Source organism: Mus musculus, chromosome 8 (genome assembly GCF_000001635.26).
Source record: "Mus musculus strain C57BL/6J chromosome 8, GRCm38.p6 C57BL/6J".
In the NCBI taxonomy this organism is placed as follows: domain Eukaryota; kingdom Metazoa; phylum Chordata; class Mammalia; order Rodentia; family Muridae; genus Mus; species Mus musculus.
The window spans coordinates 103656795-103680964 of record NC_000074.6 but is presented as its reverse complement, the minus strand read 5'-3'; the positions used below and the strand labels follow the sequence as shown (position 1 = coordinate 103680964).

The following is a 24170-nucleotide window of genomic DNA, read 5'->3' as shown; positions in this document are numbered from 1 at the left end:
GTGGCCTCGTCTGTGAAATAGGGATAGCAGCTTGTTTATCTGAAGATGGCTGAGAAGGACCCAGATGCTGGCTGCTGCAACCTGCGGACATTTTCATTGCTTGATCCAGTCCATATGTCTTTGGAACAGAGAGGGTGGAGAGGGAGAGATGGCAGGGGAAAAAAACCCAAACCAAAACAAAACAAAATTAAACAAAACAACCTTTTCCTATCCTGAGACTGGCATCCAGTAGTGAGTGAGCTGATCTGCAAGCCCTTATACTCGTGTATACCATTTCCGGTTGGATTTCAGCTCCACAACAATCCTGTATAGCTTAATAATGAAGATCATCACTAGGTAACACCCCAAGAAACAGTCCTTTAGGCAGGTGAGGAATTTCTGTCAGGCTACTGCTGAGACATTGTACCAGAATTCAAGACCCTATGTCCTCCAGGTTCCAAAGTGGAGTCCAGAGCTGGGTGCTCTGTCTACCCACTATCTCCCGTTAATGTGCCTGTTTAATGTATTTACCAAAGTCCACCCACTTCTCTCTGATGCAGAACTACCCAGATCTGTGATAACAGACTCCATTACTTCCAAATAGGGGTCTTTACTATTTATTTGGGAATCCATTGGCTGACAGTATAGATCAGGCCAATGGGTATCGACAAGGGAATAACTGTAGCATCATCACACCCACTAACAGTGTTTGATCCAGTGGCTAATGGGGTCATTAGCAAAGGAGAGTAATTGTAGGTGTGCCTTGCCCTACTGTTGCTGGACAGATCGATGGCCATTTATCATCTTCCGACATCTGTGCCTGGGGTGCAGGCAATGGCATCAAGTTGGGGTTGACATCAATTCCTGGGAAGATAAACATACTTTATAACTATCTGTAGTCCGAGGCACTGCCCTTCAAGGTGTACTTGTGTTGGGAGCCTGCAGCTGCCGAGGTGGTGTGCCTCAGTCCTGAAAAAGACCTTGGCATCTCAATAGTCTCCATTTGAGCAAATTCAGGCCCTGAGGGCACAGTGGAGATGGTATGTTTGATCCTGAAGGCACCCAGCAAGCCTCCTGCTTGAAACAGCACCAGCTAGACAGAATCAATTTCCCATTGACTTTCAGCTCCATCTCAGACACAATGTAATTCTCTTCTGAAGGTTTATAAAGGCCATTGACTGTCTTATAAAAGATTTAAACACTCACCTAGTGGCACACAGGAGCTCTATCTATCATGATGCCTTTTTTGACAATTTGTGGGGGTGGGGATAAATTGGGGGAGGGATGTTTGAGGTTCCCAGGGCAGCCATGGCTCAGCCTGCCAGTGGCTGCAGGATCTGCTCACAGAAAATGAATGGATCAATTGAAGGGCCCTCCTCATTTATCACTGAGGGGGCTCATCTCTACAAGAAGTCAGACTCCCCTTGTCCCACTTTGAGAACAAATCACATGTGACACCAGATAAACCTCACCCCCACATTACCTCTGCTTGAACTAAGGGCATGTAACTGGCATATGAGTGAAACCAGAGGTTACTTGCTTATCAGGCCCAAAATATTTCACAGTCAACAGCAGGGCAACAATGATGCCCCCCCCCCCTTGCACAGGCCTGTGCTATGAGATGTGCATCTCTGTTTTCTCTTTAGAGCTACAGAGTAAGTCTGGAAGGCAAATGACACCAGACTGCTGTGAGCATTATACATATATAGAACTGAAGTTCAAATGGAGTATATCAATTTGGATAATTCAATTTTAATTTTCAAGAGGAAGATCAACTTTCAGGGACTGAGGAGATTGCTCAGTTGCGAATGTTAGCTGTGTAAGCATGAAGACTTGAGTGAGAGTGTCAGCACGTGCATATAATGCCAGTGATAAGGAAGCAGACAGAGGTATCCCTGGGCATGAGTTCTAGTGAGAGAGACTGTCTCAAAACATAAAGTGGACAAATGACCAAGGAACGACATTTGACATCACTTTCTTGCCTCTACATACACATATGTGCCTGGATACCTAAAAACATGGGAACGTGCATGTATACATGTGCATATACATATTCATACAGGTAGATTATAGATAGGTAGATAGATAGATAGATAGATAGATAGATAGATAGATAGATAGATAGATAGATGCTAGGTGATAGATGATAGAGAGATAATAGGTAAATGTAAATAGATGATAGATAGATAGATAGATAGATAGATAGATAGATAGATAGATAGATAGATGGGTGATAGATAAATGATAAATAGATGATAGATAGAACATAGGAATTTCTTTTTTTTAATTAGGTATTTTCCTCGTTTACATTTTCAATGCTATCCCAAAGGTCCCCCATACCCACCCCCCCCAATCCCCTACCCATCCACTCCCCCTTTTTGGCCCTGGCATTCCCCTGTACTGGGGCATACAAAGTTTGCAAGTCCAATGGGCCTCTCTTTGCAGTGATGGCCAACTAGGCCATCTTTTGATAGATATGCAGCTAGAGACAAGAGCTCCAGGGTACTGGTTAGTTCATATTGTTGTTCCACCTACAGGGTTGCAGTTCCCTTTAGCTCCTTGGGTTCTCTAGCTCCTCCATTGGGGGCCGTGTGACCCATCCAATAGCTGACTGTGATCATCCACTTCTGTGTTTGCTAGGCCCCGGCATAGTCTCACAAGAGACAGCTATATCTGGGTCCTTTCAGCAAAATCTTGCTAGTGTATGCAATGGTGTCAGCATTTGGAAGCTGATTATGGGATGGATACCTGCATATGGCAATCACTAGATGGTCCATCCTTTCGTCACAGCTCCAAATTTTGTCTCTGTAACTCCTTCCATGGGTGTTTTGTTCCCATTTCTAAGAAAGGGTAAAGTGTCCACACTTTGGTCTTTGTTCTTCTTGAATTTCATGCGTTTGGCAAGTTGTATCTTATATCTTGGGTATCCTAAGTTTCTGGGCTAATATCTACTTATTAGTGAGTACAATTTGTGCGAGTTCCTTTGTGATTGGGTTACCTCACTCAGGATGATACCCTCCAGGTCCATCCATTTGCCTAGGAATTTCATAAATTCATTTTTTAATAGCTGAGTAGTATTCCATTGTGTAAAGGTACCACATTTTCTGTATCCATTCCTTTGTTGAGGGGCATCTGGGTTCTTTCCAGCTTCTGGCTATTATAAACAAGGCTGCTATGAACATAGTGGAGCATGTGTCCTTCTTACCGGTTGGGACATCTTCTGGATATATGCCCAGGAGAGGTATTACAGGATCCTCTGGTAGTACTATGTCCAATTTTCTGAGGAACCACCAGACTGATTTCCAGAGTGGTTGTACAAGCTTGCAATCCCACCAACAATGGAGGAGTGTTCCTCTTTCTCTACATCCTCACCAGCATCTGCTGTCAACTGAATTTTTGATCTTAGCCGTTCTGACTGGTGTGAGGTGGAATCTCAGGGTTGTTTTGATGTGCATTTCCCTGATGATTAAGGAAGTTGAACATTTTTTCAGGTGTTTCTCTGCCATTCTGTATTCCTCAGGTGAGAATTCTTTGTTCAGCTCTGAGCCCCATTTTTAATGGGGTTATTTGATTTTCTGGAGTCCACCTTCTTGAGTTCTTTATATATATATTGGATATTAGTCCCCTATCCAATTTGGGATAGGTAAAGATCCTTTCCCAATCTGTTGGTGGCCTTTTTGTCTTAATGACGGTGTCTTTTGCTTTGCAGAAGCTTTGCAATTTTATGAGGTCCCATTTATCGATTCTCGATCTTACAGCACAAGCCATTGCTGTTCTATTCAGGAATTTTTCCCCTGTACCCATATCTTCGAGGTTTTTCCCTACTTTCTCCTCTATAAGTTTCAGTGTCACTGGTTTTATGTGGAGTTCCTTAATCCACTTAGATTTGACCTTAGTACAAGAGATAGAAATGGATCAATTCGCATTCTTCTACATGATAACCTCCAGTTGTGCCAGCATCATTTGTTGAAAATGCTGTCTTTTGTCCACTGGTTGGTTTTAGCTCCCTTGTCAACGATCAAGTGACCATAGGTGTGTGGATTCACCTCTGGGTCTTCAATTCTGTTCCATTGGTCTACTTGTCTGTCACTATACCAGTACCATGCAGTTTTGATCACAATTGCTCTGTAGTACAGTAGGTCGGGCATGGTGATTCCACCAGAGGTTCTTTTATCCTTGAGAAGAGTTTTTGCTATCCTCTGTTTTTTGTTATTCCAGATGAATCTGCCAATTGCCCTTTCTAATTCGTTGAAGAATTGAGTTAGAATTTTGATGGGGATTGCATTGAATCTGTAGATTGCTTTTGGCAAGATAGCCATTTTTACAATGTTGATCCTGCCAATCCATGAGCATGGGAGATCTTTCCATCTTCTGAGATCTTCTTTAATTTTTTTCTTCAGAGACTTGAAGTTCTTATCATACAGATCTTTCACTTCCTTAGTTAGAGTCACACCAAGGTATTTTATATTATTTGTGACTATTGAGAAGGGTGTTGTTTCCCTAATTTCTTTATCAGCCTGTTTATCCTTTGTGTACAGAAAGGCCATTGATTTGTTTGAGTTAATTTTATATCCAGCTACTTCATTGAAGCTGTTTATCGGGCTTAGGAGTTCTCAGGTGGAATTTTTAGGGTCACTTATATATACTATCATATCATCTGCAAACAGTGATATTTTGACTTCTTCCTTTCCAATTTGTATCCCCTTGATCTCCTTTTGTTGTCTAATTGCTCTGGCTAGGACTTCAAGTACAATGTTGAATAGGTAGGGAAATAGTGGACAGCCTTGTCTAGTCCCTGATTTTAGTGGGATTGCTTCCAGCTTCTCTCCATTTACTTTGATGTTGGCTACTGGTTTGCTGTAGATTGCTTTTATCATGTTTAGGTATGGGCCTTGAATTCCTGATCTTTCCAAGACTTTTATCATGAATGGGTGTTGGATTTTTTCAAATGCTTTCTTAGCATCTAACGAGATGATCATGTGGTTTTTGTCTTTGAGTTTGTTTATATACTGGATTACATTGATGGATTTCCGTATATTGAACCATCCCTGCATCCCTGGGATGAAACCTACTTGGTCAGGATGCATGATTGTTTTGATGTGTTCTTGGATTCGGTTAGCAAGAACTTTATTGAGGATTTTTGCATCGATATTCATAAGGGAAATTGGTCTGAAGTTCTCTATCTTTGTTGGGTCTTTTTGTGGTTTAGGTATCAGAGTAATTGTGGCTTCATAGAATGAGTTGGGTAGAGTACCTTCCATTTCTATTTTGTGGAATAGTTTGTGAAGAACTGGAATTAGGTCTTCTTTGAAGGTCTGATAGAACTCTGCACTAAACCCATCTGGTCCTGGGCTTTTTTTGGCTGGGAGACTATTAATGACTGCTTCTTTTTCTTTAGGGGATATAGGACTGTTGAGATCATTAACCTGATCTTGATTTAGCTTTGGTACCTGGTATCTGTCTAGGAACTTGTCCATTTCATCCAGGTTTTCCAGTTTTGTTGAGTATAGCCTTTTGTAGAAGGATCTGATGGTGTTTTGGATTTCTTCAGGATCTGTTGTTATGTCTCCCTTTTCATTTCTGATTTTGTTAATTAGGATGCTTTCCCTGTGCCCTCTAGTGAGTCTGGCTAAGGGTTTATCAATCTTGTTGATTTTCTCAAAGAACCAGCTCCTTGATTGGTTGATTCTTTGAATAGTTCTTCTTGTTTCCACTTGGTTGATTTCACCCCTGAGTTTGATTATTTCCTGCCTTCTACTCCTCTTGGGTGAATTTGCTTCCTTTTGTTCTAGAGCTTTTAGGTGTGTTGTCAAGCTGCTAATGTGTGTTCTCTCTAGTTTCTTTTTGGAGGCACTCAGAGCTATGAGTTTTCCTCTTAGGAATGCTTTCATTGTGTCCCATAAGTTTGGGTATGTTGTGGCTTCATTTTCATTAAACTCCAAAATGTCCTTAATTTCTTTCTTTATTCCTTCCTTGACCAAGGTATCATTGAGAAGAGTGTTGTTCAGTTTCCACGTGAATGTTGTCTTTCTATTATTTATTTTGTTATTGAAATCAGCCTTAGTCCATGGTGATCTGATAGGATGCATGGGACAATTTCAATATTTTTGTATATGTTGAGGCTTGTTTTGTGACCAATTATGTGGTCAATTTTGGAGAAGGTCCCCTGAGGTGCTGAGAAGAAGGTATATCCTTTTGTTTTAGGATAAAATATTCTGTAGATATCTGTCAGGTCCATTTGTTTCATGACTTCTGTTAGTTTCACTGTGTCCCTGTTTAGTTTCTGTTTCCACGATCTGTCCTTTGAAGAAAGTGGTGTGTTGAAGTCTCCCACTATTATTGTGTGAGGTGCAATGTATGCTTTGAGCTTTACTAAAGTGTCTCTAATGAATGTGGCTGCCCTTGCATTTGGTGCGTAGATATTCAGAATTGAGAGTTCCTCTTGGAGGATTTTACCTTTGATGAGTATGAAGTGTCCCTCCTTGTCTTTTTTGATAACTTTGGGTTGGAAGTCGATTTTATCCGGTATTAAAATGGCTACTCCAGCTTGTTTCTTCAGTCCATTTGCTTGGAAAATTGTTTTCCAGCCTTTCACTCTGAGGTAGTGTCTGTCTTTCCCTGAGATGGGTTTCCTGTAAACAGCAAAATGTTAGGTCTTGTTTGTGTAGCCAGTTTGTTAGTCTATGTCTTTTTATTGGGGAGTTGAGTCCATTGATATTAAGAGTATTAAGGAAAAGTAATTGTTGCTTCCTTTTATTTTTGTTGTTAAAGTTGGCATTCTGTTCTTGTGGCTGTCTTCTTTTAGGTTTGTTGAGGGATTACCTTCTTGTTTTTTCTATGGCGTGGTTTCCGTCCTTGTATTGGTTTTTTTCTGTTATTATCCTTTGAATGGCTGGATTCGTGGAGAAATAATGGGTAACTTTAGTTTTGTCGTGGAATACTTTGGTTTCTCCATCTATGGTAATTGAGAGTTTGGCTGGGTATAGTAGCCTGGGCTGGAGTTTGTGTTCTCTTAGTGTCTGTATAACATCTGTCCAGGCTCTTCTGGCTTTCATAGTCTCTGGTGAAAAATCTGGTGTAATTCTGATAGGCTTGCCTTTATATGTTACTTGACCTTTTTCCCTTACTGCTTTTAGTATTCTATCTTTATTTAGTGCATTTGTTGTTCTGATTATTATGTGTCGGGAGGAATTTCTTTTCTGGTCCAGTCTATTTGGAGTTCTGTAGGCTTCTTGTATGTTCATGGGCATCTCTTTCTTTAGATTTGGGAAGTTTTCTTCAATAATTTTGTTGAAGATGTTTGCTGGTCCTTTGAGTTGAAAATCTTCATTCTCATCCACTCCTATTATCCGTAGGTTTGGTCTTCTCATTGTGTCCTGGATTTCCTGGATGTTTTGAGTTAGGATCTTTTTGCATTTTCCATTTTCCTTGATTGTTGTGCCGATGTTCTCTATGGAATCTTCTGCACCTGAGATTCTCTCTTCCATCTGTTGTACTCTGTTGCTGATGCTGGCATCTATGGTTCCAGATTTCTTTCCTAGGGTTTCTATCTCCAGTGTTGCCTCACTTTGGGTTTTCTTTATTGTGTTTACTTCCCTTTTTAGGTCTAGTATGGTTTTGTTCATTTCCATCATCTGTTTGGATGTGTTTTCCTGTTTTTCTATAAGGACTTCTACCTGTTTGGTTGTGTTTTCCTGTTTTTCTTTAAGGACTTGTAACTCTTTTTAATAACTCTTCTTTAAGTGAGTTATTAAAGTCCTTCTTTATGTCCTCTAACATCATCATGAGATATGCTTTTAAATCCAGGTCTACCTTTTCAGGTGTGTTAGGGTGCCCTGGACTGGGCAAAGTGGGCGTTCTGGGTTCTGATGATGGTGAGTGCTCCTGGTTTCTGTTAGTAGGATTCTTACATTTACCTTTCACCATCTGGCAATCTCTGGAGTTAGTTGTTATAGTTTTCTCTGTTTAGAGATTGTTCCTCTGGTGATTTTGTTACCCTCTATCAGCAGATGTGGGAGACTAGCTCTCTCCTCTGAGTTTCAGTGGTCAGAGCAGTCTCTGCAGGCAAGCTCTCCTCTTTCAGGGAAGGTGCACAGTTATCTGGTGTTTGGACCTCCTCCTGGCTGAAGATGAAGGCCCAAAACAGGATCTTTCCCAGAAGCTGTGTTGCTTTGCCCAGGAAAGTGGCCGGTTGTCTGGAGCCAAAAATGGCGCCGCCTCAGAAGGTCTCTGTCTCTTGCCTGTCCCAGAAACTGCTGGTCTCTGTATTCCACACCCTCACCCTGCAGCCTGCCCTCTGGGGAGTCCTGGAACCAAGGTGGCTCCTGAGGAGCCTGAGGCAGAAACCCCTCGGGCCGGGGGGACCCCTGTGCTCTCACCAGGTAGGTGGCCGGTTGTCTCAGGAATTTCAACGTATTTCCTTCGGCATCTTTTCTTGATATGCATCTATTCTGTAGCCAGCCAGGTGGTGAGAAAGGGAAAAACAGGATGATAGAATTTATCCCCCACCTCCAAAAGAGCTCTTCCCAGGGTGATATTGTCAAGGGGTTGGACTTTTGCATTCAGTGCATTAGCAGCTAGAATAGTTCTATGGTTAAACTATACAGGTGCACATGAGAGGCAGCAGTCAGAACTCGGTAGTAGGATACAATGGCATGGGATGTAGGTAAAAGTTTTAAGACATAAGGAAACCCAACACACTTGGGAAAGTGTGACCTTGAGTAATATTGATAAGATGGGTAATGCCTGAGGACCATAGTCAGGCCCTTTCCCTTGTGGATGGAAGCTCTCGCTTTTCCCCCTCATTTTCCTTGGGTCTCTCTGGTCTCTCTGGTCTCTGGGCTACTCCCTGTTATACTAGCTATACTCTCACCTCAGGGTCTTCACACCATCTTTTCCCATTTCCTGGAATGACATTCCTATGGATACATTCCTGAGACTTAAACCCACCTCCCCCACGTCTTTGCTGCAACATCATTTTCTGAGTCGGGTGTATTCTGATCATTTGGTTAAGATGAGAACCCCTCCTGATCCTCATCTCCAGAAATCAAGATCACCTTTCTCTGCCACTTTTTACTTTCCCCACAGCACTTGTTTCTTATTTGTCTCCTCTTCCTCTTCCTCCTCTTCAGTCAGAGTCTTACAATGAATCATAGGTGAATCTTGAACTCATGGTCTTCCTACCTAGGGCTCCAGCATCCTAGATTACATCACTACTGCTGGAACACAGACCACCCTCTAACAGTAATGCAGTTTGCCTTCTTATTAAGATTATTATTGGTTTCTTCTTCCTCAGCCAACACTGTTAGACAGAGATCAATGTCTGATTTATCATCAGTGCCAAGGGCACAGATGGCATAGGCTAGATACTCAGTAAAGGTTTGTTGAGTAGGTGAATTAACAAATGGCTGGACTTTGATGATTGCCAAGGAGAAAGGTACAAGTTCTTTGCTGTGGGTGAAGGAGTTGAAGGAAGTTGACCATAGAGGAGTTACATAATTATACTTGGTTCAGAGAGGCTTTTTCAGTGGGAAGACATGTAAGGATCAGAAAGACACAATCCAGATGATAGATGGGAAGGAGTCTCTGGGGTTGAGATGGGAGTGAGAAGCTAGGAACAGTAGCCCAATGAGGATTAAATAGATCTGACTCAGGCCTGGTAGTGGGCTCAGCAGTTTAAAGCACATATTTCTCTTGTAGAGGCTCTATATTAGGCAGCTTACAACAACCTATATTTCCAGCTTTAAGGGTTCTGATTCCATCTTCTTGTTCCTGACCATTCAGGAACATACACACACACACACACACACACACACACACACACACACACACAGTCACACAAATACACACAAAAACATTTTCACACACAAAAATACATTTAGCCACACAAATACACACATACACACACACACACATGGGCACACACACGGACACCCACATGGACACCTAAAAAAGGAAAAGACTGGAGAGAAAGCTCAATGGTTAAGAGCATTTGCTATCATTGAGGAGGACCTGGGTTCAGTTCCCTGGCAACTAGACAATGATTCACAGTATTTGTAACTCCAGTTTCAAGAGATCCAGTTCCTACTTCTTGCCTCTCTGGGCATCAGGCATGCACAGGCATACATGTAGGCAAAACACCCAAACACACAGACAAAAATTGATTAAAAATAAAAACCAACTCCTGAAAGAGGTGACACAAGTCTTGAAGCTCAGCCTCCCAGGGTTTGGTCGAATCAGGTGGATAGCTGTGAGTTTGCGAACAACCTGATTTTGCAAGCAAGACTTGGCTCTCTGGGCTACTCAGCAAACAAGAAGTGGGGGTCAGAAGAAAAGGTTGTGGATTCAGTTCTCCGCATCTATCTTTATCGGTTCCAGGGATCAAACTGAGGTAGTCAGGCCTCCAATACTGGGGTTTGGGGGGGGGCAAGCGCCTTTACATTGCTGAGTAGTCTCGTTGGCCCTCTAAAGTAGTTTTAAATCCAGTCATGTTGATGATGACTATTAACCACCACACTAGGGAAAACTTTGTGGGATCAGAAGCCTCATCCGAAGAAAGGATATTAACTCCCTGGAGGTCTGAATGAGAATGGTAGAATCCCAGGACTGAGGGTCTGGGAAAACTATGGGGCATTTTGTAGATGAAAGGGAGGAATATTAACTCATGAAATTGCAAAGCTCACAGTTAATAATGTTCAGGACAAGCACAAGTTATTTTTCGACACCTTCTGGTGTGTGGTGCTCCCTGTGGCAAGAAGACTCAATTCAAAAAATAACATGAAAACCTATTGCCTTAGCCCTCAGCTCCCCAAGACGGTCCTTGGGGGTAGGGGTCCTGCGTAACCAACCACACAGACTCCAGCAGCTGGATAAGAAGCAGAAGCAGAAGCAGATTCGTTTATTGTAGTAGTGGGGAGGGCTTAATACTCTCTGCCCACATCCCCTAGGTCAGTAACTGCTCTTCTCACACAGCTGGCACCAGCTGATTGGCTGTCCTGGTTCTCTGTCTTTGTTCTTCTCTGGGTGTCAGGCAGGTTCTGGGGTTAGTAAATGCGGAAGCTTGAGCTGCGCATGCGTGGGCCATTGCAGCCCTATAGTCAGAACATCATTACGCCTATAAAAGCCATTCCCAGTTAGTCTCAGTCAGCGGACTTCAGTTAGCTATGTATCGGTCAGTTTTCTATCACTGTAACAAATAGCTGAAGCAATGAACTTGTAAAGATAAAAGGTTTCCTGGGAGTCATCTACACATCTGGCTTATACAATCGGTTTGCTCCCTCTTCCATAGAGATTTCTGACCTCTGAGGGGAGGGGTTTAGCATAGACATCCATTTAGGGCTGAGTGCTCCAAAGTCTCCCACTGTCCGCACACTGTTCAGTTGTGGATCTCCGTTAATCATCATCTGCTATAAGAAGCTTCCCTAACGAGGGGTGATCCATTCGCTGACCTGTGGATATAGCTTTAGGAGTCATCTTGGTTATTTTGTTGCTATTCTGTTTTACAGAATAATAGTTGTAGGTTTCCCCTTAGAGCCCATGACCTATCCAGTCTCAGGTTTTTAGCGTCATTAACAGTGTGGGGTTCATCCCAAGTGTAGCTGGGCAATATAAAATGGACCCCAAGCTTTGGGTGTGTTTTTGTTTGTTTCTTTGCTTTTAGTCATTTTGGATTTTGTTTTGTTTTTTTGTTTGTTTGTGGGTTTTTTTTTTTCAAAAGAACATGAAGTTGAGTATGTAGCAAGATGGGAAGAATATGGGACGATTTAGGGGGAAGGGAAAGTATTTGATCAAAATATATCATATGAAAACTCTTTAAAAAATTCCAAAAGTGTAATAAATTAATAAAGAGAACTGGTTTACGTAGCAAGTCCTCATACATGCTCAGTGGGTTCTGTTTTCACAATGTGGCAGAAAATGGTTAGCGCGAGAACACTCGGCCTATTCCTAGGAAATCAAGAGAGGAAGAGGGAGGTTGGGGTCCTTCAGTATCCCCTAAGGCCACACCTTGCCTAGTATTCCTTCAGAGCACACCTCACACTAGCCTCATCTCTTAAAGGTTCTTCTACCTTAAAACAGCAGCATCCCGGGGACCAGGCCCTAAACGCACTGCCCTTTGGTAGTGGCTCTTATGGTAGCCATGCTCACTACAACCAGGTCATACGGACTCGTCCCTGTGAGGCAGTAGGGCCATTTTAAAATACCAAGAAAGAGCAAGAACAGGCCAATTTTCTGCATTTTTTTTTGTATGTTTGGTTTTGTGTCTTTATGGGCATAGAATAAGGGTAAAGATTAGGTGTCTTTGCATGAACTTGCAAGGCTAGACTGCATTACTGGTAGATGGAGATATGGGGAGTATTAGAAGTATTCATCCAATATAGTTAGGATGGATGTCCATTTGAATTACTGGATGGGTGAATTAAAGGAAGGGAGTCATGTACAACTCCATGTTTTACTCACTGAACTTGGAGTAAGTTCATGGGAAGGAAGACAGCAATTGGGAAGTGGCAGGTAATGGAAGGGGAGGGAAGAAACCAATATTAGAAGGAGCTGGCCAAAAGACAGAGGAGAGGGCATTCATTTTCAGTTTTTTTTGGTAGGGGGACTCTGAACATACTCACATGGATCTTTGGGGAGAGGAAGCCTGACAATTCAGAATGCATATGTAACAACTGAGGTGCTAGCACCACTCTCGAGGGATACATGGGTCTAGAGGAGAACGCCGAGCTGACTCATCTTCCTCTGAAGCAAGGAGAGATTTGGAGGCTTCTAAATGTGCCAGTAATGAATCTTAACGCTGAGAGTTTACACCCAAGTCTTTGCTCATCACTTTGCAAATGGAATGCAAGGCCCTCTTCTGTGAAGCCATGAGAGAAGGTGGACCCGGGGTCTTACAGACAGCATAGTGGATCTATCAAGAGCAACAGAGGAGGTATGCTTGGGTAACGAGATGTGCCAGTGTCACAGCTGGGACAGGGGATAACTACATTGTTTCTTTACCATGGGGTAGAGGCTAGTGAGGCAGGAACAGTGGCAGATGGTTGGGGCTGCCTAAGCAGTGTGACGGAGAGGCTGTAGAGCAAAAACCTAGAGACCGATTAAAGTGATGGATGACGATGGTGGAACGAAGGGAGGATTAATCTGGGAACTGATGTGTTAGGAGAACAGCTCAAAGGGATGGACATCATGATAAAGTCAAATCAAAGATGCCACATGATTAAGGGGGCTGTGAAGAAATGGAGCTGTAGGCAGAAGTTGGATTTATGACTTTTAGAGCCAGAAGCCGCTTCTTAGGTGATTACATGTCTCAGAGCATTGGAAGGAGAGGAGGGGCGATACAAATAGCCACTACCATGATGCGAAGCACAAAGCTAACTGTTTTACACATCCTCTCCTTGAATCTCATAACATTTCCTGGTGTGTGTGTGTGTGTGTGTGTGTGTGTGTGTGTGTGTGTGTGTGTGTGTGTATGTGTGCGTGCACACACGCATGCTCATGCATGTGGAGACCAAAGAACAACCTTCTCTGTCACTCAGGTCTCTAGTTCTCTTAGGACAGAATCTCACACTTGTTTCCTCTTGCCAAATGGATTGAGCCAGGTCTGAAATAGTCAGTGACATCTTACAATCCCAGGAGAAGAGATAACATTTCTCATGCCAGAGATGTTTCTGGATGATCCAGGATGATTTTTCAGTCACACTGCCCATCTCAGAATTTCTGCACCTGGTATCAGGTCTCTGGGGCTGGCAAGCCTTTGACTACGTGGGAGGTGAATGGTATGCTTTGGGTTTTATGGGTTTTTCCTGTAGTGAGAATTTTGGTTTCTTTTTTCTTTTAAAAAGAATACACAGAACTATTATAAGAATATGTTTTCTTCTTTATATCAGGTGTGGGATGTGGGGTTGCCTCAGATCGTCCACAGTAGCTGACTATGATTTGCCTCATGCTATAGCAGGGGCCTGATTTTGCCAACTGCAGGTACTTTCTTTGATTGTGTGATGCTTAGAATTCTGGGAGCTTTTTAGTGGGTTATGTAAATGCTAGAGCCCTCTAGGTTGGTTGTTGATTGGTTGTTGTTGGCTGTTCTTGGTTGTTGTTGGTCATGGCTTGTTGAGTAGTCATGTACAAAGAAGAAACAAATTAGATATCCTGACAGCAAAGATAAATGTCCTTCAAGGAATTCCACCCTGATCATCAGGGAGAAGCTTAATGATGACGTCACCCCATTTCCTTTCTATCCTTTTTGCTCTCCTATCTAGTATTAGGGGGTTGGAAGAGTGGAAGCAAAGGCCTGGAGGAAGGTATGAAAAAAAGGACTTGCAAAGTAGCAAAGGCCAAGCTACAGTTTCCATTCAGATAGTGCACTATGTGGCACCATGTGGCCTTTCTTCTCCAATACTGTGCCATTTGCCTGGACACAGGAAGCTTTTCAATTGTGCAGAAAGAACAAAAAGTGTCTAGTGAGGCCAGCTGTCATTATCACCTTGTCTCCAAATCTTTATGACAACAATCTCACAGGGTTCTTCTTTAGTCCAATGACATAGTGCAGGAGGGGACACCATGCAAAATTTGAGGAGCTGGGACAGGAGAGATAGCCCAGCAGCAAAGTGTTCCCTGTGCAAGCATGAACCTCGGAGTTTGATGTTCAGAAGTTCCCCCCCACACACACACAACAACAACAACAGCAACAAAAACCTAGCTATGGTGGCTAGTACTTGTTATCCTAGTGTTGAGAACTGCAGACAGGTGGATCCTGATTGCTTACTGACCATCCACCCTACTGTGTGTGTTTAAGGCCAGTGGGAGACCCCTATGTCACAGAACAAGGTAGATAATGCCTGAAGAAAACCCATGGTGGTCTTCTGGCATATGCATATGTGAATATGGAAGCACACCACACACACACACAACATGCACACATACATACACAAAGAAAAGAGCTCTTTTGATACTGCTTGCAGGTTTATTTCTATCCTGCTTCAGTTTATAAGCCATGACCTACTCTCTGATGATGGCCTTCAAGAATGAATGTAATAGATGTTTATTTGTTATTAAAATACCATTAATATTTCAGGCCCTTAATAGAGAGTCAGATGGAAAATTCCTCAGTGTTTATGCATTCACCCTCTGCTTTGAAGAGGAGCATTTGGATGGTTGGTATGAAGTTTTAGAATCCATTCCCAGTGTGTGTGTGTGTGTGTGTGTGTGTGTGTGTGTGTGTGTGTGTGTATACATATATATTAGTTTTCTGATAAAAGAACATCAATGCGCTATCCTTTTCACTTTAGTGTCGATTCAGTGAATGAAGTACACAATATTATCAGTGTTCGTTTAGGAACCACATCTGATTTCTCAGATTGCATAGGCCGGGAATGGTGAGAAAGCTGACCTGGCTCTAGGGACAGAACTCAGAACTGCCCAGTGTGCTCTTCTCTTTTGCCTTTGCCTTGCTAACAGCCATACCCATTTTAGATACCAAGTCCTTACCTGGTTTTGTTTTGCTCAAAATCTGTTTGGCTTCTGTCTTAGTCACTGCTCTACTGCTGTGGAGAGATACCATGACCAAGACAACTCTTATAAGAGGAAACATTTAATTGAGGTCTTGCTTACAGTGTCTGAGACTTAACCAACTACTGTCATGGCAGAGAGAAGGGCAGCAGGCTGGCATGGTGCTGAAGAAGTCGCTGAGAGCGACATCCTGATCCATAAGTAGAGAGGGAGAGGGGAGGGGGGAGAGAGAGAGGAGACAAAGGGGAGAGGGAGAGAGGGAGAGAGGGAGAGAGGAGGAGGGGAGGGGGAGGAGGAGGGAGAGGGAGGGAGAGGGAGAAAGAGAGAGAGGGAGGAGGGAGAGGGGGAGGGAGAGGGGGAGGGAGAGAAGACCTGAGCCTGGCATGGGCTTTTGAAACCTCAAGTCCCCAGTGACACACTTCCTCCAATGAGGCCACACCTCCTAATTCTCCCAAACAGTTTCACTCCCTGGTGACTAAGCACTCAAGTATCTGAGCTTCTGGGAGCCATTCTTCTTCAAACCACCAGAGCTCCCCAGTGTCAACTATATTCCCCAGAGTCTGGAATGTGCACTGACTCATTGCATTGTTCTTCCAGTCTCACCCACTCAGGATCTGGGTTCAGGTGTTGGTTTATTGTGTACTCACGGTCATCTTGCAAACCAGACTTGTCAAGATTAGCTCTCTGAGGAGGTCCACCTCCAGGCCCACATCATGAATTCCCATGATGTATCTCCACAAGAATCGCTTACCTTCTAAATGATGCTTAGTGCCAGCTTGCTTTCTGCTGTTATCTGTCTTAAGTGGAGCAGAGAAGAAGACCGTGTGTCGTTGGTAAGGTTGCATAGCTCATGGCCAGCTGGAGAATCCCTACGGGAAAGGTTGCTTTGTAAGACGATTTTCCCTGTAATCTAACATCTCCCTGTGAAGAGAAATCACCCTCCTATGAATACACCTGTTTACTCTGTGCAGATCTTATCTGTTCTGTAGCCTGCGAGCAAACTGGGGTACGTCTCACTGTAAAACAGCACTGTTTTTATTATAGCATGCCCAGGGAAAGTTCCCTCAATAAAGTTTTCCAAGTCCTTAATGCACGTAAAGGTTTTCGCAGCCATTGCGAGCATGCTACCTCAGCACCTGAGGTTGTCTATACTGGGTCTGTCAGCTTTTTAAAATTAAATTTATTTCTTTAATTATTAACTTTACATTTCACTTACTGCCCCCTCCAGGTTATCTCCTCCCACAATCTTCCCCCATACCCCATCCCTTTTCTCCTCTGACCAAGTTGGGCACCCCTTGAGCATTCCAACTTGAGATGCATTCTATGGACAAACACCAATCCCTAATACTGTTAATGATACTCTGTTATACTTACAGACAGGAGCTGAGAGGCTCCACCAAACAGCTGACTCAGGCAGATACAGACACTCACAGCCAAACAGTGGATGAAGATTGGGCACTCTTATGGAAGAATAGGAGGAAGAATTTCAGACCCTAAGGGGATAGAAACTCTATAGGAGTCAACTAGCCTGGACCCTTGGGGTTCTCAGAGTCAGAACTACCAACCAAAGAATATACACTGGCTGGACCTAGGCCTCCCCACAAATATGTATCAGGTGTGCAGCTGGGTCTTTCATTTTTATTCATGGGTTGGGAGGGATCCCTGAACTAAATGATTGATGACCTGTGGATTCTGTGATAATTCTTGCACACACAGGTGAGTCCAGCAGGCTTCAGTGGAAAATTTCAAACTCATGATCACAAGTAGGTACTGATTAAACTTAATGGAACTCAATGGATTACACACACACACACACACACACACACACACACTCACACACACACACAGACAGAGAGAGAGAGAGAGAGAGAGAGAGAGAAAGAAAGAGAGAGAGAAGATAGAAAGTTGAAAGTTGCAGGGAGGAATAGGGGGTGTCAGGGGAGAGAGGAGAGGTGGAGGGTGAGATCTACCAGAATTCATTATTCATGTCTGAACAAATTTAATAACAGCTATTTAAAAATCAGCAGAAAAGAGAAAATGGCTCTATGTGTTCTCGTGGGATTCTCAAAGCTTAGCACCATAAAGCATGAAATGTTGCAAATGTTGTGAGTATGGTAGCCCTTCCTAGAGCAGATGAAACCATCACATCATGAAGGCAGTGGTCAAAGGGTATTTTTAGAATCATATACATCACACACACACACACACACACACACACAATGAGAGAGAGAGAGAGAGAGAGAGAGAGAGAGAGAGAGAGAGAGAGAGAGCGCACTATAACAAGCTACTTGAGTTAGGTGACTTAAAATGGCACATATTTATTGCCTTACCCTTTGTATGCCCAGTGTAGTGGAGGTTTCACTGGGATAAAACCAAGTTATGAGCAGGACTGTGTTCTCTTCAGGGGTCCCAGGAGAGAATGCATTTACTGTCCCAGCTTTCTGAGGCTGCACACAATCCTGAGCTATGGCCTGAACCCCATCCTCAAAGGCAACGAAGCTGTAGCTCTTTGGCCTTTTTTTTTTCTCTCATCTAAGAAAGTTCTTCCCAGAGAGCTCTGCCATATGCCTCCTGCTTCTACCTTTAATGGCTTCTCTGATGACCTGGGTCCTTCTGAATACTCCAGGATAATCTATCTGCTTGGTTGACTAGCATTGTTAACTCACTTGTAATCTTCCATTTGTGTGTGTGCAGGCCAGAGATTCATGTCCAGTCTCTTCCTTGATTGTTCTTTACCTTACTGTTTGAAACAGAATCTCTTATTGAACCTAGAATTCAGTATTTTGGCCAGGCTGACTGGCCAGTGAGGTCACAGAACTTGCCTGTCACTACCTTCTCAGCAATGATTAGAGATGTACAACACTGTGTGTGGCTTTTTATGTTGGTGCTGGAGATATGAACCCAGGTCTTCGTGTCTGCATAGCAAGCAATGAGATATGCCCCTAGTCCTATATCTGCAGTCTTAGTAACTCTACTTTGCTATATAACCGAATATATTCCCAGACTCCAAGGAATGGGATATAGGTACCTTTGGAGGAGTCATTATGCCTACCACAGATACAAAAAGACAGTGACCTCAAAGTCCACTTTTATCTCATCTGGAATGAAGGCATTTGATATATGAGTTTTGCATGCTGAAATACCTTCTACTGAGAGAATTCAGGTCATGGCCATAACAGAACTCCTGATAAATACATCATCCTATGTTGCAGTAACTCTCTAACCCAAATATGCCCCACAATGAAAACACAACTCAATTAATATGAATACAAGGTGTGTGCCTAGATTGGGCAGATCTACTACTACACTAACATCTTCCCCATCTATGAGACCCCTTAGAACTTGAGGTTTCTCCAGGCTACACGCTTCTGCTCCATTTTCCTTCCACCTCCTCCTCCATCGTCCTTTCTCTCCCACTCCTCTTCCTTCTCTCTCCACTTTCAGTGCCACCTTTTCTTTCTCTGCCCAATCACTGGCTCTAGCCGATATTTTACAAATTAAGGTGGGAAGAAGATGTACAGGAAATCACCTGAGTGCTGACTCATTCCTTGTTTTCAACCCCTCCCAGGAGAAGGGAATTAGCATCAAATTACAAATAACCCCAGAGCTATATGCAACAATCCTACTGCCAATGAACCCCTGCAAAAGTTAGATGTCTGCTACATACATAGAGATCCTGCAACATCTAGTCCTCTATGGAAAGAAAAGATCCAAAGACACAAGGTGCTGTTGAAGGATCTTCAGAGAGAGTTTAGAAGAAGACATTGGTCATTGAGAAATGAGGACATTTATGGCAGATAATATGCAAAATGTAAAGATATAGACCAACACAACATGTTCCAGAAACAGGCAGATAGAGCTCTCCTCCTATGTAGGAGCCTACTGGCATCTGGACTTTAAAATGACTATAGATGGGGGAAACTTTGTCCCCAGGTCACTTCTGCTGGCACGATTTTTCAAACCAGAAGGCACACACAGATTTTCTTGAAGATATTTACGCCTGACGTGAAAATAAATTTGCTTTGGACAAGAGATATGCTTATGTGTACAAAGCAAAGGATAACACAGAATCTGTTAGCAGCAAGCCAATCAAAGCCAGAGTTATCTGGGGAAAGGCAACTTGTGTTCCAGGATACAGGACCATGGTTTGTGCCAAATTCTGAAGCAAATGCCTTGCTAAGTCCACAGAGACAGAATCTATAAACATTATATGGCTAAGGATTTAACAATCAGAGTAATCAAATAAAATTCTAAGCTTAGGGGTGAGAATCAGATAGTGGTTTGATGTTATTGGATAATATGTGGTGGGGGAAGAGCGAAGTGAAACTGACAAGAAGCAGGTAGATAAATTGAACCCCTCAAAATCTATATGTTGAAATCCCAATTCACAGTGTCTCAGGATGTGACTGTACTTAAAATATCCCTTTGGGAAAAAGTCACTAGAGCCAAACATGGCGGAAATGAGTGAGCACTAATCCAGTATGACTGGTGCTCCCCCAGGAAGAGGAGGCTAGGACACAGGCACATACAGAAGGGACACTGTGTAAAGACAGAGAATGCATGGCCATCGCCAAGTCAAGAGAGGGTGTTCTCAGAGTAAGTCACTCCCCTTTCTTTATCTCAGAGTTTTATTTTCCATAACTGTGAAACTAAATTTTTGTTGTTCGAGGAACCCACCTGTGGTGCTTTGTTATAGCATCTCTTGTGAATGAATGCAGTTGTGTGTGTGTGTGTGTGTGTGTGTGTGTGTGTGTGTTTTGTGTGTGTGTGTGAGTTCTACAAAACCATAAAAAATTATTGAATGTTATGTACTGAGTGCTCTGATACTCCACTCAGTGCTTCCTTCAGGAACTATGACTTTGTTTCCTCAACTGCTGAGAATGCTTCTGCCAGAGACCTGAGCTGTCTTATCTTTTTTTAAACTCCTCCTCAAGATTTGGCTTAAAGAGTTGTGCTCCATGGGGAGCCTGCTTCGAAGACTTGTTGACATAACCTTCTGAAGGCTTTCTTCCTTTGGCCAAATCTGATCAGAGCTGTCAGGTTCCCCAAAGGTGGCTGACATCTTGGTTGAGACTTGATGATGCTCAGCATCTCTTTAACCTGTTTCCCTTCAAATATTTTCCCACATTCTGTCCACTGTCTTATGGTCTGTGTCTGGAGAACACAGCCTGCAACACTTTATAAAGAAGTTGGGGTTTGATCAGCCAGAGCCTGGAGTCTAGTGAAACAGTGCATTTGCATTTGGCATTCTTTGTAGGAGGGCTGGTTTAAAGGGTAAGCTCAAGAAGACCAAATTGGATACATGTAGGCCAGTTAAATACCAGGACAGGAAGTCAAAGGAGAGGTGACAGTGGCCAGGCTGTTAGTGGTAGCTCATGGAGCTTCTTCCCCTCTATCTCCCCCACCAGAGCTCAGAACCATCCCAGCATAAGGAATGCATGGTCCTGACTTGACATCCCCTTCTTTAGAACACAAATTACATTGGGGGGAACCTCATGCCAGATCTATTTTTTAATATTCAAGAGCAAATTAAGACCACCACAGGTGAATACAACCCCGGGTGCTTGATGCTGCAGTACACTCGACACAAATCTAGAGAGAGATCAGAGAATAGCATGTGCCCTTTTCTCCCACACTGTACAGGTGTCTTCTGACTGGATACAAGCCACACAGTAGCCCTGACCGTGCCCTCCCCCCGCTCCCCCATGACACAGTAGTCCCTAAGCACCAGCTTGTACATTCCTGTTTCATGACCTTAATTTAATGTTGTTATCACTCAAACTCTTTTCTGCATGCACTGTTCCAAAAAACCAGCCCTGATGGCCTCTCCCATGCTGGGTTAGATAGATTTTTTTCCCTGTGTGTATTTTTATCATATTTTTATGTTTTACAACCAGACCATAAATTCCAGGATGGCAGAAACTATATTTTCTTCAAGAGCTGGGGCATAAAAAATCCCCACTCTTTATTTCTCCTCATTCAAGGTTCTGATCATTAGAGAATATATACACAAAGAAGAGGTTTCTGCATGAAGATCCCTTTAGCTGCTTTAATGATGCTATAAAATGCCCAAGCCATCAAACCTGGACCATGGTAACTGTGTGTGGTTTGTATCTGAGCTGGACTGGTATCTTTTCTTGTTTTTCTACATTTCCACCTCAAGATATGCAAATGAGAGAAAAATTATAAGCTATGTATCATGGTTTGCAGAATGGACTCCTAACTCCTATAGCCATTCAACCTTGCGAAACAGAACGGCCGGCCTGCCTACATTAACCACTCGAGTCACTGGAGGGCAAAGAGGAGAATGAGGGGGGCAGAGTGGGGCTGAAAAGGCTGAGCAGGCATCTTCCCTAGTAGGGCTGTGATGGAGAAGCAGGGATGAAAAGCAGGATGTAGGACATAAGGACCTGGAGGCCAAAGAGGAGCAGGAAAGTCTTTTTGACTTTCAAGTATCTCTGCTTTCAAGGGAAATGTCACACATGGAATTTAGACTAGCCAATTAGAGAGATTTTGTAATCTTTTTGTAAGGGCAGAACACAGAGAGAGAGAGACAGTGGAGAAAGAACAGCAGTTCCCTCCATGGCACCTCCCTATATGAGGAAGTGAGTGAGAATAAGGCAAAATTCCCATTTTCTTTTGCTTTTTTTTTTTTTCAATTTTTTAAATTAGGTATTTATTTCATTTACATTTCCAATGCTATCCCAAAAGTCCCCCACACGCTCCCCCACCCACTCCCCCACCCACACACTCCCACTTCTTGGCCCTGGCGTTCCCCTGTACTGAGGCATATAATGTTTGCATGGCCTCTCTTTCCACTGATGGCCGACTAGGCCATCTTCTGATACATATGCAGCTAGAGACACGAGCTCCGGGGGGTACTGGTTAGTTCATATTGTTGTTTCACCTATAGGGTTGCAGATTCCCCCCAGCTCCTTGGGTACTTTCTCTAGCTCTTCCATTGGGGGCCCTGTGATCCATCCAATAGCTGACTGTGAGCATCCACTTCTGTGTTTTTTAGGCCCCGGCATAGTCTCACAAGAGACGGCTATATCTGGGTCCTTTCAGAAAAATCTTACTAGTGTATGCAATGGTGTCAGCGTTTGGAGGCTGATTATGGGATGGATCTCCGGATATAGCAGTCTCTAGATGGTCCATCCTTTCGTTTTCATAATAAAGTGGAATATGGATATGGGCTGCCATCTATGCCTCCTGGTCTTTGTGCCCCCAGTAACTAACAGATTGTCCCAAAGCAGGTGCTTGCTAGTGCCTATGAACAGAATAGGCAAGTGGAGAAACAAATGGACAAAAAGTGGCACCAGCTAACAGATTTGCATTTCTCCCAGGTGCTAATTGATATTTAGGATGATTACATTCATACATTGTTCTCAGCCTCACACACCTGCCACTGCAAGCCCCCTAGGCTCTCTTGCAACTTTTCTTTCAGGTACACCTTCCATATAGGTGTATCCTGTCTAAGATGAGTTACTTCCAGGGAGGTGATGGGGTAAACAGTGGCTTGACCCGGGATCCAGAGGCTTCTGATTATCTTGAGGGAGTGGGCTCTGTTTGGAGGCAATTGATCATGCCATCTGACAAAAGTTGGCACAGTAGGAAACTTGCATGCATGGGGAGTATGGACGGCAATGGCAAGTGGGTGAGCTAATTTGCTCCTTTGCTTCATCTACTTATGGTGGAATGCAAGTAGCATGAATGCTTGGGTTCATGGCTGAATGACAAGTTGTGGCTCCCAGATGCTCAGATGGGGGTTCAGAATCCAACCTCAGTAGATAACCAGACAAAGAAGTGAAGGTCAACTCTGTCCACTGACAGAGTTCATTCACCCAGACAAGGATTAACAAGGGGCTCAAGTGGAGGATATCATCCTGAGTGAGGTATCCCAAGACAAAAGAACACACATGCACTCACTGATAAGTGGATATTAGCCCAGAAGCTTGGAATACCCAAGATACAATTTACTAACCACATGAATCTCAAGAGGAAGAAAGAACAAAGTATGGATGCTTCAGTTCTTCTTAGTAGGGGAAACAAAATATCCATGGAAGGAGTTACAGAGACAAAGTATGGAGCAGAGACTGCCCCACCTGGGGATGCATCCCATACACAATCACCAAACCCAGACACTGTTGTGTATGCCAACAAGTGCTTGCTGACAGGAGCCTGATATAGCTGTCTTCTGAGAGGCTCTACCAGTGCCGGACAAATACAGAAGTGGATGCTCACAGCCATCCATTGGACTGAGCATGGGGTCCCTAATGAAGGAGCTAGGGAAAGGACCCAAGGAGCTGAAGGGGTTTGCAGCCCCATAGGAGGAACAACAGTATGAACTAACCAGTACCCCCAGAGTTCCCAGGGACTAAACCACCAACCAAAGAGTACACATGGTGGGACTCATGGCTCCAGTTGTATATGTAGCAAAGGATGGCCGAGTCGGTCATCAATGGGGGGAGAGGCCCTTGGTCCTATGATGACTCTATGCCCCCTGTAGTGTAGTGTAGGAGAATACCAGGGCCAAGAAGCAAGAGTGAATGGGTTGGTGAGCATGGGGAGGCGGAGAAGGGATAGGGGGTTTTCGGAGGGGAAACCAGGAAAGGGGACAACATTTGAAATGAAATAAGGAAAATATCTAATAAAAACAAACAAACGAATAACAAAACAAAAACAAA

The 24170-nt window shown here is 43.4% G+C and overlaps 1 long non-coding RNA gene across 1 annotated transcript in view; it reads right to left on the bottom strand.

Moving 5' to 3' along the window:
* Nucleotides 1-582: 582 nt before the first annotated feature.
* The window catches only part of 4933400L20Rik (RIKEN cDNA 4933400L20 gene), a 76584-nt gene continuing 52996 nt past the window's right edge, over nucleotides 583-24170 (bottom strand). The window contains exons 4-5 of the long non-coding RNA NR_045730.1: nucleotides 16235-16352; nucleotides 583-843 (exon numbers count right to left, since the gene is read on the bottom strand). This is a non-coding gene — a long non-coding RNA (RIKEN cDNA 4933400L20 gene). The remainder of the gene's footprint in view (nucleotides 844-16234; nucleotides 16353-24170) is intronic.